This window comes from Pinus tabuliformis, chromosome 6 (genome assembly GCF_031772625.1).
Source record: "Pinus tabuliformis cultivar Carrire ecotype Pingquan chromosome 6, CPIR1, whole genome shotgun sequence".
Lineage (NCBI taxonomy): Eukaryota > Viridiplantae > Streptophyta > Pinopsida > Pinales > Pinaceae > Pinus > Pinus tabuliformis.
In genome coordinates this window covers 1,111,334,707-1,111,346,304 of record NC_142292.1, presented here as the reverse complement: position 1 = coordinate 1,111,346,304, position 11,598 = coordinate 1,111,334,707, and positions in this window count along the sequence as shown.

Sequence of the window (11,598 nt, the reverse complement as noted above, 5' to 3'; positions counted from 1 at the left end):
GGCAAATCAACAATAATTTGTATTTTGTTTCGGTCTACCTTGATTCCCTCAGGGGAAATATGATGTCCTAAGACTATGCCCTCATTCATCATCATATAACATTTTTAATTGCTTAAAGACAAGTTGGTTTCTATACATCGCTGTAAAAATTTCTCAAGATTTTGCAAGGAATTGTCAAAGGAATCACCATATACTGAAAATCATCCATATATACCTCAACACATTCGTGGACCAGATCAGCAAAAATTGCTAATACTGCTCTTTGAAATGTTGCTGGAGCATTGCACAAGCCAAATGGTAGTACATTGTAAGCATACGTGCCCCAGGGACAGGTAAATGTTGTTTTATCTTGGTCTCCTAAGGCTATGATAATCTGATTATAGCCACTAAAACCATCAAGAAAGGAAAACGACATTTTTCCAGCTAATGTATCCAAAACTTGGTCAATAAATGGCAGTGGAAAGTAGTCTTTAAGGGTGGGCTTATTTAGTTATCGATAGTCAACACAAACTCGCCATTTACCATTTTTCTTGGGAACTATTACTAATGGAGATACCCATTGGCTGTCAGAAATGGGGTAAATGAACTTTACTTTTAGTAACTTCTGCAATTCATCTCTTACAACCTCTTTGAGCATGGGGTTCATCCGTCTCTGTGGCTGCCTCACTGGTTGAATACTAGTGTCTGTATAGATATGGTGAGTGCAAGTTTCCAGGTGAATTCCCTGCATGTCAATGTAGTCCCAAGTGAATGCCTTTTGGTATTTGGTGAGCAAGTCAAGCAATTTCTTTTCCTGAGATGTTTCTAGAAAGGCCCCAATGTTCAATGTTTTTCCCGGGCTGATTTCTATTATCTTGCTTTGTGTGTTTGTAATGGAGTCGATTGGAAAGATTTCATCAAATATTGCTTTCAGAGAGTACATAGTACAAGTTTCCTAAAAGCTTTGTGCCAACATGTAATCTGCAGTAGTGTATTGTTCATTTCTCAATTCTTCTGAAACATCAGGTTGGGAGATAAACATTTCCACTAAATCTTCATTATTATTCTCCTCAATATCATACATTTGATTGATGCTTAAAACAAAGTATATTTCTTCCTGATCATTGTACTTGTCATCAAGCCATAAGTTTTGTGTTACCGTTGGGGCTTGTTCTGATGGGTACAAGGTAAGTTGTTTTCTCTCCGTGTCTCTAGAAATGATCATGTTACCAGATCTACATCCAATGAATGCATCAGCAATTGCCAACCATGGTCTTCCAAGTATGAGTGGATGTACTCCTAAGTTTGATTTTGGCTGGAGTATAAGAAATCAACTGGATACTCCCAAGAGTCCAATGAAATAATTATATCTTCTAGTACCCCCTCAAGAATGACTTTAGAGCGATCTACTAATTCCAAAACAATTGGGGTTGACTGTAAATTTGTCAGCTGCAAAGTTTTCATCGTGTCCAATGTCATGATATTTATTGCAGCTCCTAAATCAATCAAAGTGTTTGGAATTGCAATTTTGTTGATAATTGTTGTCACTATAGGTATGCCTGGGTCAACATATTTTTCCATGGAAATGACATTTGACATCAAGCCAGCTAAATTGCCAATGACATGTATTGTTTATGGATCAAATATTTTATTTGCAGACTTTTTGAGACAAAGCTCTTTAATGGCTTTGGTGTAAATCGAAATATCCTTGATTGCCTAGAGTAATGGCATTTTGACATACACATTTCTCAATTCATCAAGAACATCAAATTGTGGCAATGGTGTGGGTAATTTTGGTTGAAGTAATCATTCCGGAAATGGAGTTGGTTGTAGTGTTTTGATTTGTTGACCCTGTTCTAGATTGTTTTGTGTTGGGTCACTTTGTTTGCTACGTGGTTGGGTTTCTTCTTCATCATTTTGATTCTCTTTTTGTGACCATGTTTGAACAGGTGGAGGTTCTTTATGAAGAGTTTGGCCTGACCTTAGTTCAATATTTTGCGATGGCAGAGTTGGGTATAATGGTCCCTCATCTACGCTGTAAGTTGGTCTATCTATTCGGTTGTTTGGGTTAGCTATGGGTTGAGTTGGTAGCTGTGTGGGTCTAGGAGGTTGGTTGGATGCTAGTTGTAGCTAAGGTGGATTTATTTGTGGAGGAGTAAGTAAAGTTTTTTGAGGATTTTGTTGTTGATAAGCTGCTGGTTGCTGAGGGTATTGTTGTGGAAATGGCTGAGAGTATTATGATTGATAATGTTGGGGATATGGTTGAGAAAATGGTTGTTGATATTGTTAAGGTTGTGTTGAGTAAATTTCTGAGGAAAAGAATATCCTTTCCATCCTTGTTTTGGGTATGTTCGTTGTTGTTGATTAAACCAATTTTGCCAAGGCATAGGAACATTCCAAGAATTTTGAACAGGCATGTTATAATTTGTTGAATTCAGATTTTGATACATACCTGGAGGTCTTGGTTGCCATGGCCTTTTTGCTCCCATGAAATACATGTTCTCCATCTCTGCATTGGCTTCCAAATTGTAATTTTTCAAAATTTTCATCTTTGTACAATCCTTAGTGTCATGATTTTCTGTACAAAACCCACAAATCCGCACATTATCTAAAGGACATTATTTCAAAGCATTTTTTTGTCTGCACTTGGGACAGAATATAGATAATTCTTGCTCTTGTTCATCTTTTCTTTTCTTTGTTTTCAAAGTGTTTATTTGGTTCCCCAAAGTACTTAGAAGGTATGTTTTGAAATCTTAAAATAGATTGCCTAGTTCAGCTCTAGTAATATTTCCTGTAGCATATTTTGTGATCTTTGATGTCATGGCTCTTATCCCATTTCTTGCCCTACTCCTAGAGTACTTTTGACACAAGTCAACAATCTCCTCAAAAGGTAAATTAGAAATGTTCCCTTTACCCATGAGATTGAGCTCATCTAGATACTCATCCCGAATGCCTTTAAGAAAGATTGTTCGAATAAGATCAATAGACATAGTTCTATGTTTTGATTTTTGTGGATTATATAAGAATCTTTCCAAGTATTCCTCTAAGGTCTTGTCTTCTTTTTGATTCATTCTAAAGATGTCACATTTAGAATCTTTTGATCGACAGTAAGTTTGATACTTTTTCAAAAATAATTTTCTCATGTCATCCCAATTAGTGATTGAATGTTCACCTAATCCCATGAACCACCTAAGTGTTGCTGCTTTTAAGGTAGCAGGAAAATGTCGAAGTCTATGTGCATCATCGGTATATCCATAGGTTTGGCATACTATGTCAAATTCGAATAAAAATGAGTCCGGGTCTTCGAATGCCATACCATAAAAGTTTGGTAATATAGATGGCGGTATATTTTTCAATTTAATTTCCTCATCCATTTGCTCTCCTCTATCTTGAATTGGAAATTTAAAAGTGGATTCCTTTGTTTCTGGTGGATTTTGATTTCCTCCAAACAGAGTATCATTTTGTTGTTTTTCTTCATTCTCCCTTCTTCTTCTCCTTTCTTCCATTTGTCTCTCATACTCTCTTAGTTGTTCAGGTGTAGGTCCTCTGGATCCTCCGTCTTCAGCCATTGTAATTTGTGATTTGTCTAAGGTTTCTATCTCTTCTTCTTGTTTTAGTTCTTGAGGGAAAATTTGTTCATAGATAGGCTGTTGGATTTTTGTACTACTCTCTTTTAATTTCTCTATTGTAGAAGTCTCAGGTATATATATTTTCTTTGCTTCATGAGCTAGTAGGATTTGTCTTTCAATGAGAGTGAGTCTTTGGCCTGATCTTTGTTTTTCCTCAAGTTTTTCCACAGTAACTTTTCCTGTTGGTGTTGTGTACTCAATCTTTTCTAATGGTTCTGCTCCTAATGGTGGATTAGTTGTTGGTTGGGGGGTTTTTATGAATCTTCCTTTCTCATCCCTAAACCTAGACATAAATAAACATGACTTAAATTTAAATTTAAATCTATGTTTTTGTTGTTTTGTTGATTTTAAGTTTTTTTTTTTGTAATCTTTCTAGTTTCACCTCCCCGACAACGGCACCAAAATGTTTGGTCTTTACTTACTAAGGTAAGTTAAGCTCTTAATTCCTTTATCAACCCGGGAAAGTACACTTAGAGGTGCTCACTTAAAGTATATAGATCTAGAAGGATCTAAGGTTCTAATGACATCCTAGTGAATGAAATTAACAGTGCTCTCTTACAAGAGGTCCTTCATTGTCTTTTCAATCAGTCAAGCATCAATTTAGATAAAACAAATCTTATGAAATTCTGATTGCCTAAGTAACAAAAACAGAGTATTAAGGACTAGTTAAAATCCTAACATTCCCTTACAATAATATTGCTCAATAAAACTTTTCCTAATCATAACAATCCAAAGTAATTTCAATAACAAATTAAATCAAACAGTGAATAAGATGAGTGATGTTGCAAACCAATAACAGTTGAATCTTTTTACAAGAATCACTTATCAAACTGAAAATTGAATTTAACAACTACAATTTGAATCACTTGAAAATAAAACCAAAACTGTCTTCAAAGTCAAAGCCAATAAGCAAATATGGAAATTGTATGACAGCAAGCATATATATCAATTTCAAGATCAGAATTGGTTGAATCATTTTACAGGGTTCTTTTCACAACTAATGCAAGATCTTTTCAATTGATAACTCTAGTAACATAACCTTTACTTCTGCACATAAAATAACTTCTAATTTTTGAATTTGAATATGCAACTAGTAAGGAAACTTGAAAACAAAGTGTACCAGCGTAGTGATGAGGGCCCTTCAACACTTCACAAGCACACTATAAAACGATTCAAAAGAATGTAACTACTGGATCTTGAGACATAAACTTGGCGATGAAGTCTGTATTAAGTCTGGAATCAAAAATGCACAAACTAAACTTTCATACGTTCACAGTCTAGCTCTAAAACATAGTCTTCTTCCATAGGTTATTTATCATGAATCCTATAACAAAAGAAGTTATTCCTCCTCCATATTATCCTAACATAATTCTATTAATTACATCCAAGGAGGTCGAAATTGAATCAGTTCCTTCATTTATGCAAAAATTCTCAAAATAGAAAATATTCTCTTCACAAAATCTGGAAATCTTGCTGAAGTGGTTGGGTTTGACTAGCGTTGACCAGACACTTGCTTTCTTCAAAATCGAAAGTGGACAGGCGATGCACCATCCTTGTACATTTTACTCCATGCCCACAATCTTCAAATTCGCTCACCTGTTGTGCAACATGTCAAACAATGGAGCATTTACAGGAAGTCACAAATTCTTGTAATTTTTTGAAAAATATCATTTTTAACATAATAATTTCAAAAATTAATTTCAAGCTAAAAATAAAGATAATGACATCATATCATTTAGTTTCTAAGGATTATAGCTGGAATATGAAGGTTAAATGGTCAAAAATGATAGTCAAAACAGGATTTTAAGTGGAATGGACAGTCATAATTTGATACCAACAAGTGGTTAAAGGCTCAATGACTGCATTGCGCAATTTTATGGGCCAATAGTCACTGTCCCTCAGAATTGTGCAATGCAAGCCTGGAGAATAGCTCCTAGGCAGAAATGTGCATTTCCTGAGAGGAAGATAGAGCCTTCCTTCTCAGGATTGCGCAATGTTGTCTTAGTGAGGCAGAGTCCGGGCCAAGGCTACCCAGACTCGCCGACAGGCAACTGAAAGCAAATGTGAAGGTGAATGCATGGTTATACACAGTATAAGTAGGAGTGAATGATTTTGCATGCAAAGAGTGAATGAAATATTGAGAAAACAGAACAACATGCATGTGGGTGAAGCGAGTCGCCAAATCGGCGATCGTTCATGCAAAACAGTTTCATGCATGAAACAACAATGAGATGCTAACAAAAATTGAAATGGTGCTAGTACAAGCTAGTATGCATGTAAACGACAGCAAGAGTTCACAAAAATCAGGCAAAAAACACACACAAGCGATAACACAAAAAGCGACAAAAATGTTGCAAAAAACAAGTTAAGACCACTTACCCGTGAATAACTGAGCTGGATGTGTCGAAGAGTCTTGGATGTGTTGTGAGATGTCAGATCTCCAAGATCAATGTGAAGAAATGAGCTCTGAAGCATCGAATAAATAAGTTTGAAGCTCATGATGTGCATGCCACAAATCTAGGAAAAATCGACACTTGTAGGAAAGATTCTAAAACAATCTTTGCATGTAACCTCCAGATGCTAAAAATAACTCCCTAAAATTTAGGGATTTTTTTTTAATGCAGATTTTTCTATTCCGGGAAAAAGTAGCCCATGCATGCAAGTCAAGCTTCCTTGTTCCTAGGTCGAACCGGTCAACTCAACTGAACATGCAACACTCTACTCAGTTGTGAGGCAAAAATGTGCATTTCTAGGAGGGAGTTGGGTTGGCTGCCTAGGAGCTTTACGCAATTTCTGGGCAAAGCAGCTGGCTCCTGCCCAGGACTGTGCAATTCCTAGGCTGAGCAGCCCTATTAGGAGGAATTACACAATTTTCTCAATGAATCTTGACTGGCAGATTTGCGCAATTCTTGAGCCTAACAGACTGCCAGTCATAATTCCGCAATTTCTGGAGGGAAGGTTGCTTTCCCTCCATAATTGCGCAATTTCTTGAGGAAGCTCCTCAGCCTGAAGCTAGATCAAGTCCGGAGAAACAACATGTGAGAGGAATGCAACAAGCTCTGATGGACAGGTTGTCTTTCTATAAGAAAATCCCTTAAGCTTGTGTACTTGACGAAGCAAGACATGCTGCTGTGAAAGGTTGGTAGGAAGGCTCAAAAACGAAGCTAAGGAAAAATTTTGGAGGGTGGTTGTAGCCACTACAACACTACCCTTAAACAAGACACACTTGACTTACTTGTTGAAGGAAAACTAATGCCAGCCCTTTCAATCCACTTTCCCTGAGCACCTGGCAGGTCCTTTTCCACCTATACACGTAGAGTATAATGTTGCTCTACTACCTCTACCTCTGTTGCTCACAAGTTCATCTGCAACTTCAGAATTGCTTGCACATTCATCTCATTAAATTGCCTTATATCAATCCTCCTATCACTCCAATAAAATTGAACATAGGTTCTTCAAATCCACCCTCTAACAAACCTTTGTTGCTCCAAGGTTTGTGCACTTAGGGACTTCATGAGCTGCCCTCTCACTATCTCCCTGTTACTCCAAAGATGATTGAATCTAGGACACACATGTACAATGCTCACAACAACGATTTTACACATTAAACACTGTACTTAGGGAATCAACAAACAACCCTTATAACCTTGACTCAACTGCTCATGATTCGATGTACTTAGGGAATACTACTAACAACCCTCACATTAATTACTTGCCTCTTGAACTGAATGAACATAGGGATTTTTAGGCTTCCCTCTTGCAATGACTTATCACTCCAATTATCATTGCACATAAGGACTTCATCCATATCATCCTCTCATAGTCCCTTGCTCCATCCACGTGATTCTTCTTAGGCTACTCAATAAGTTTTCCAACACTTGCTTGTAGGACAAACCTTCACCACACTACTCAATAACAAATCTCCTTGACAAAACTTGTCAATATATAGTCTAAATGCCCTAACTATCTTCTTGTAGCAATATGCTTCCCACTATGCAATCCTAAGCTTAATTCAACCTCCTTTTAGGTCACGGAGAGACCATTGAACACTTATGCACTCTTCCTGAGGAACTCAATCCTCAACATGGAGATTTCTAAAGCAAGGTCAGCCTCATCTATGGACTCAACCCTCCTTCTTTGCCACTACATAGACTTGGATTACGTATAGACTTATAGTAGCCTTTTCCTTCATTTCTTATCTTGGAAAAATCCTTGTTTAGGACAAAAAATAAACAATAGGGATGTGTCTTCATGCAAGGGAAAGAATCAGCCTAATTTACAACAAAACTAGACCACAACCTTGCTCTACGCTTGCACATAAAGACTCAGGTTGGTCTCTTAGCAAACTTGGTTTATTTCAAACAAAAGATAAATCATACCGTTCATATCTTCCACCTTGTCCATCCTTATGCTCTGCAACTCCCCTACTTGCTATTATTCTCTAGATTATGTTGTTATCTTACTGTGTTTTGACCTCTCCTACACCTCTTGTATTTATACATTTTTAATCATCAATATTAGGGTTTCTTCAACACCCCTAAAGTGCCCTCACATAATAATTAAAATAAACTAACATTTTATCTTGGTCTTTCACCCACAACTTTGGGTACAAATCCCATTGCTTGGTACATTGGCCACAAAGCTTCATTTTCATGGGTTAACTCCTCACAAGCCCAGTACCCCAGGGGTTGTGGAAATACCTCCAAAACTACACATTCCATCACTCCCTCTTAGCGAGGGAGGTACTTCTACCACATGGAAGTAACTCGTCATCATTAGAAACACTAGCCTAATCTTCGGCATCCAGCCATTGTTTCATACCCTGTAGAACAAACCACACTCTCCTCTATAGTGTCCCTGCTTCGATCTTGTCAGAACCTAGAGATTTGAATTTCCATAAGGAAGTTGAAAATCCTTCATAGTCTCCCCCTTAAGCTAGACTTCCCATGAGTCTACACAACCTCCAGTGGCTCACTCTGCTTTCCCTCTTAGAAAGTTTTTCTATTGAACTTATTTCCTTCCAAGGTTAGTCCAAGATGCGGTCAAACACTGGGTCTAATCACTCTAGACCACCGCAATTCAACTTAGCAATCAATCTCATCCTCCTGGGAAGAATATATCATATGAATCCAATGTCAGATGTGCAACTTCACAACCTAATAAAGATATTACCTTGCCATCAACCTACCATCTACACAAAGTTACCTTGTCCAAGCAAATGCACCTTCTCTGTTGAACCTCTTGCTCCATGTCTAGGAAACATTAACTGCCTCTTAAACTACTTCATGTGTACACTCTGATTTACGTGCTCTTGAAAGTGGCTTTAATACCATGTTCATTTTTCCATGGCACTTCAGAATTAGGTCCATGTCTAAAACACGGTCACAAACACAGTAAAATGCCACAACACAATCACTTTACACAATGAAAAATGTACAACAATGAACCAATGAAGTACACAATATATTTTTGCAACCCAAAACTTGTTATATTACAAATTTAATACAACAAACATAGGGCTCATGTACCAAGGATCATGGCCCTTATAATTAGCCCTGATACAAGGAAAAGTGGCTTGATGTCAAAAATGTATGAAAACCAATCTACCCTTGAACAAGAAACACTTTACTTACATACGGAAGGAGTGCTCAACCCAGCCCTTTCAGTCCACTTTCCTTGAACACTTGACAGGTCCTTTGCCACGTATACTCACAGAGTATAATGCTACTCCAATACCATTGCCTTTGTGCTCACAAGTCCTTTTTCAACTTCAAAATTGCTTGCACATTCAACTCATAAAACTACCTTCTATCAATCCTCCTGTTGCTCCAAGATTACTGAACATAGGCTCTTCAAATCTTCCCTCTAACAAACCTCTGCTACTCCAATGGTTTGTGCACTTAGGATCTTCACAAGCTACCCTCTCATTGTCTCCTTGCTACTCCAAATATGATTGAATCTAGGTAACACGTGTACAACATGCACAACAATGATTTGACACATCAAACAATGTACTCAAGGCATCAATAAACAACCCTCATAACCTTGACTCAATTGCTCATGAATTAGTGCACTTAGGGCATTATACTAGCATCCCTCACATCTATGACTTGCCTCTTGAACTCACTGAACATAGGGATTTTCAAATTGTCTTCTTGCAATGACTTCTCACGCCAATTATCATTACACATAAGGACTTCATCCAGCTCAGCCTCTCATTGTCCCTTGCTCCATCCAAGTGACTATCCTTAGGCTACTCAACAGGTTTTCTAGCACTTCCTCGTAGGACAAACCTCCACCACGACACTCATCAACAAATCTCCTTAACAAAACTTGTCAATACACATTCCAAATATCCTAACTATCTTCCAGTAGCAATGTGCCTCCCACTATGCAATCCTTAGGCTAATTCAACCTCCTTTTACGTCATGGAGAGACCATTGAACATTTATGCACTCTTCCTAAGGAACTCAGTCCTTGACATAGATATTTCTAAGGCAATGTCAGCCTCATATAGTGTCTCAAGCCTCCTTCTTTACCATTGCATAGACTTGGATTACGCACAGACTTATAGTAGCCCTTTCCTTCAACTCTCAGCCTGGATAGAGCTTTGTTTAGAGCACAAAACAAACCATAGGGATGTGTCTTCTTGCTAGGGAAAATATCAACCTACTTTCCAGTAGAATCATACCACAACCTTGCTCTACGCCTGTACAGAAAGACTCTGACTAGTCTCCTAGCAAACTCGACTTATTTCAGACAGAAGATAAACCATACCTTACATATCTTCCAATTCATCCCTCCTTGTGTTTTGCAGCTCCCTTACTCACTCTTCTTCTTTATATTATGTTGTTTCCTTATTGTGTTTAGACCTCTCCTAGGCCTCTTGTATTTATACACTTCTAATCATCAATCTTAGGGCTTCTTCAAGGCCACTAAAGTGCCCTCACATAATAATTAGAATAAAATGACATCTTATCTTGGTCTTTCACCCACAACGTTGGGTATAAAGCCCACTGCTTAGGTACATTTCCCATGAAGCTTCATTTTCGTGGGTCAACTCCTAACAAACCCAATACCCCAGGGGTTGTGGGAATACCTCCCAAGCTACATCTTTCAACATCCTTAAACCAATTATATTGTTTTATAGCTAATATTAATTGAACTACTAACAAACCAAAACTATTGAAAACACATTAATAACCATTGTTTTCATTAAATTGGTTCTAAGTAATTTGTTTTTTTGTTGTACCTACTGAAAACTCCTCATTTATTCCCTTTTTTCTTTCATTCTAAACTCTTTCTCATTGTGGTTCTATTGTTTTCATTGTTTTTTTGTTGAAACACTTACGTGGTTCTCATTATGGTTCTAAATGTTATTTTTCTAAACTCATTCTTATTAGTGTTCTCAGTATGGTTTTATTGTCCTCAAACTCGTTGAAACACTATGGCTCAATTTTCCTCATTATTGCTCTAATTATTTTCTATTGGTCTATTGTTAATAAACTAGTTGTATTATTCTATTGTTCTAATATTGAAATAATTAACGAGAAAAATCGAACTAGTTCTAATTATCGTTCTCATTATGGTTCAAACCTTTGAGAATAGTACAACAATAATCTTTCTCATCATGGTTCTATTGAGAACCATTAAAAGATTAATATTGTCATTATAGTTCTAAACATTATGGTTCTAAACTCATTCTCATAATTGTTCTCATACTCTTTATGGTTCTATTGTTCTCGTACTCTTTATGGTTATATTGTTTTAAATGTTATTATTCCAAACATTATGGTTTTAAATGCTATGCTTATATTAGTACTGATTTGTATTGAATTGCTTCTATCCAAGGCTTATATTAAATGGGTTCTATTAAAAACAAGTTCTATTTAACTATTTGATTATTACTCTTTTGTAATGTTCTGTTTCTATTGTTAATTATTGTGGTTCTCATTTAATTATTCAAAAATATGAACCATCTAAACTATTC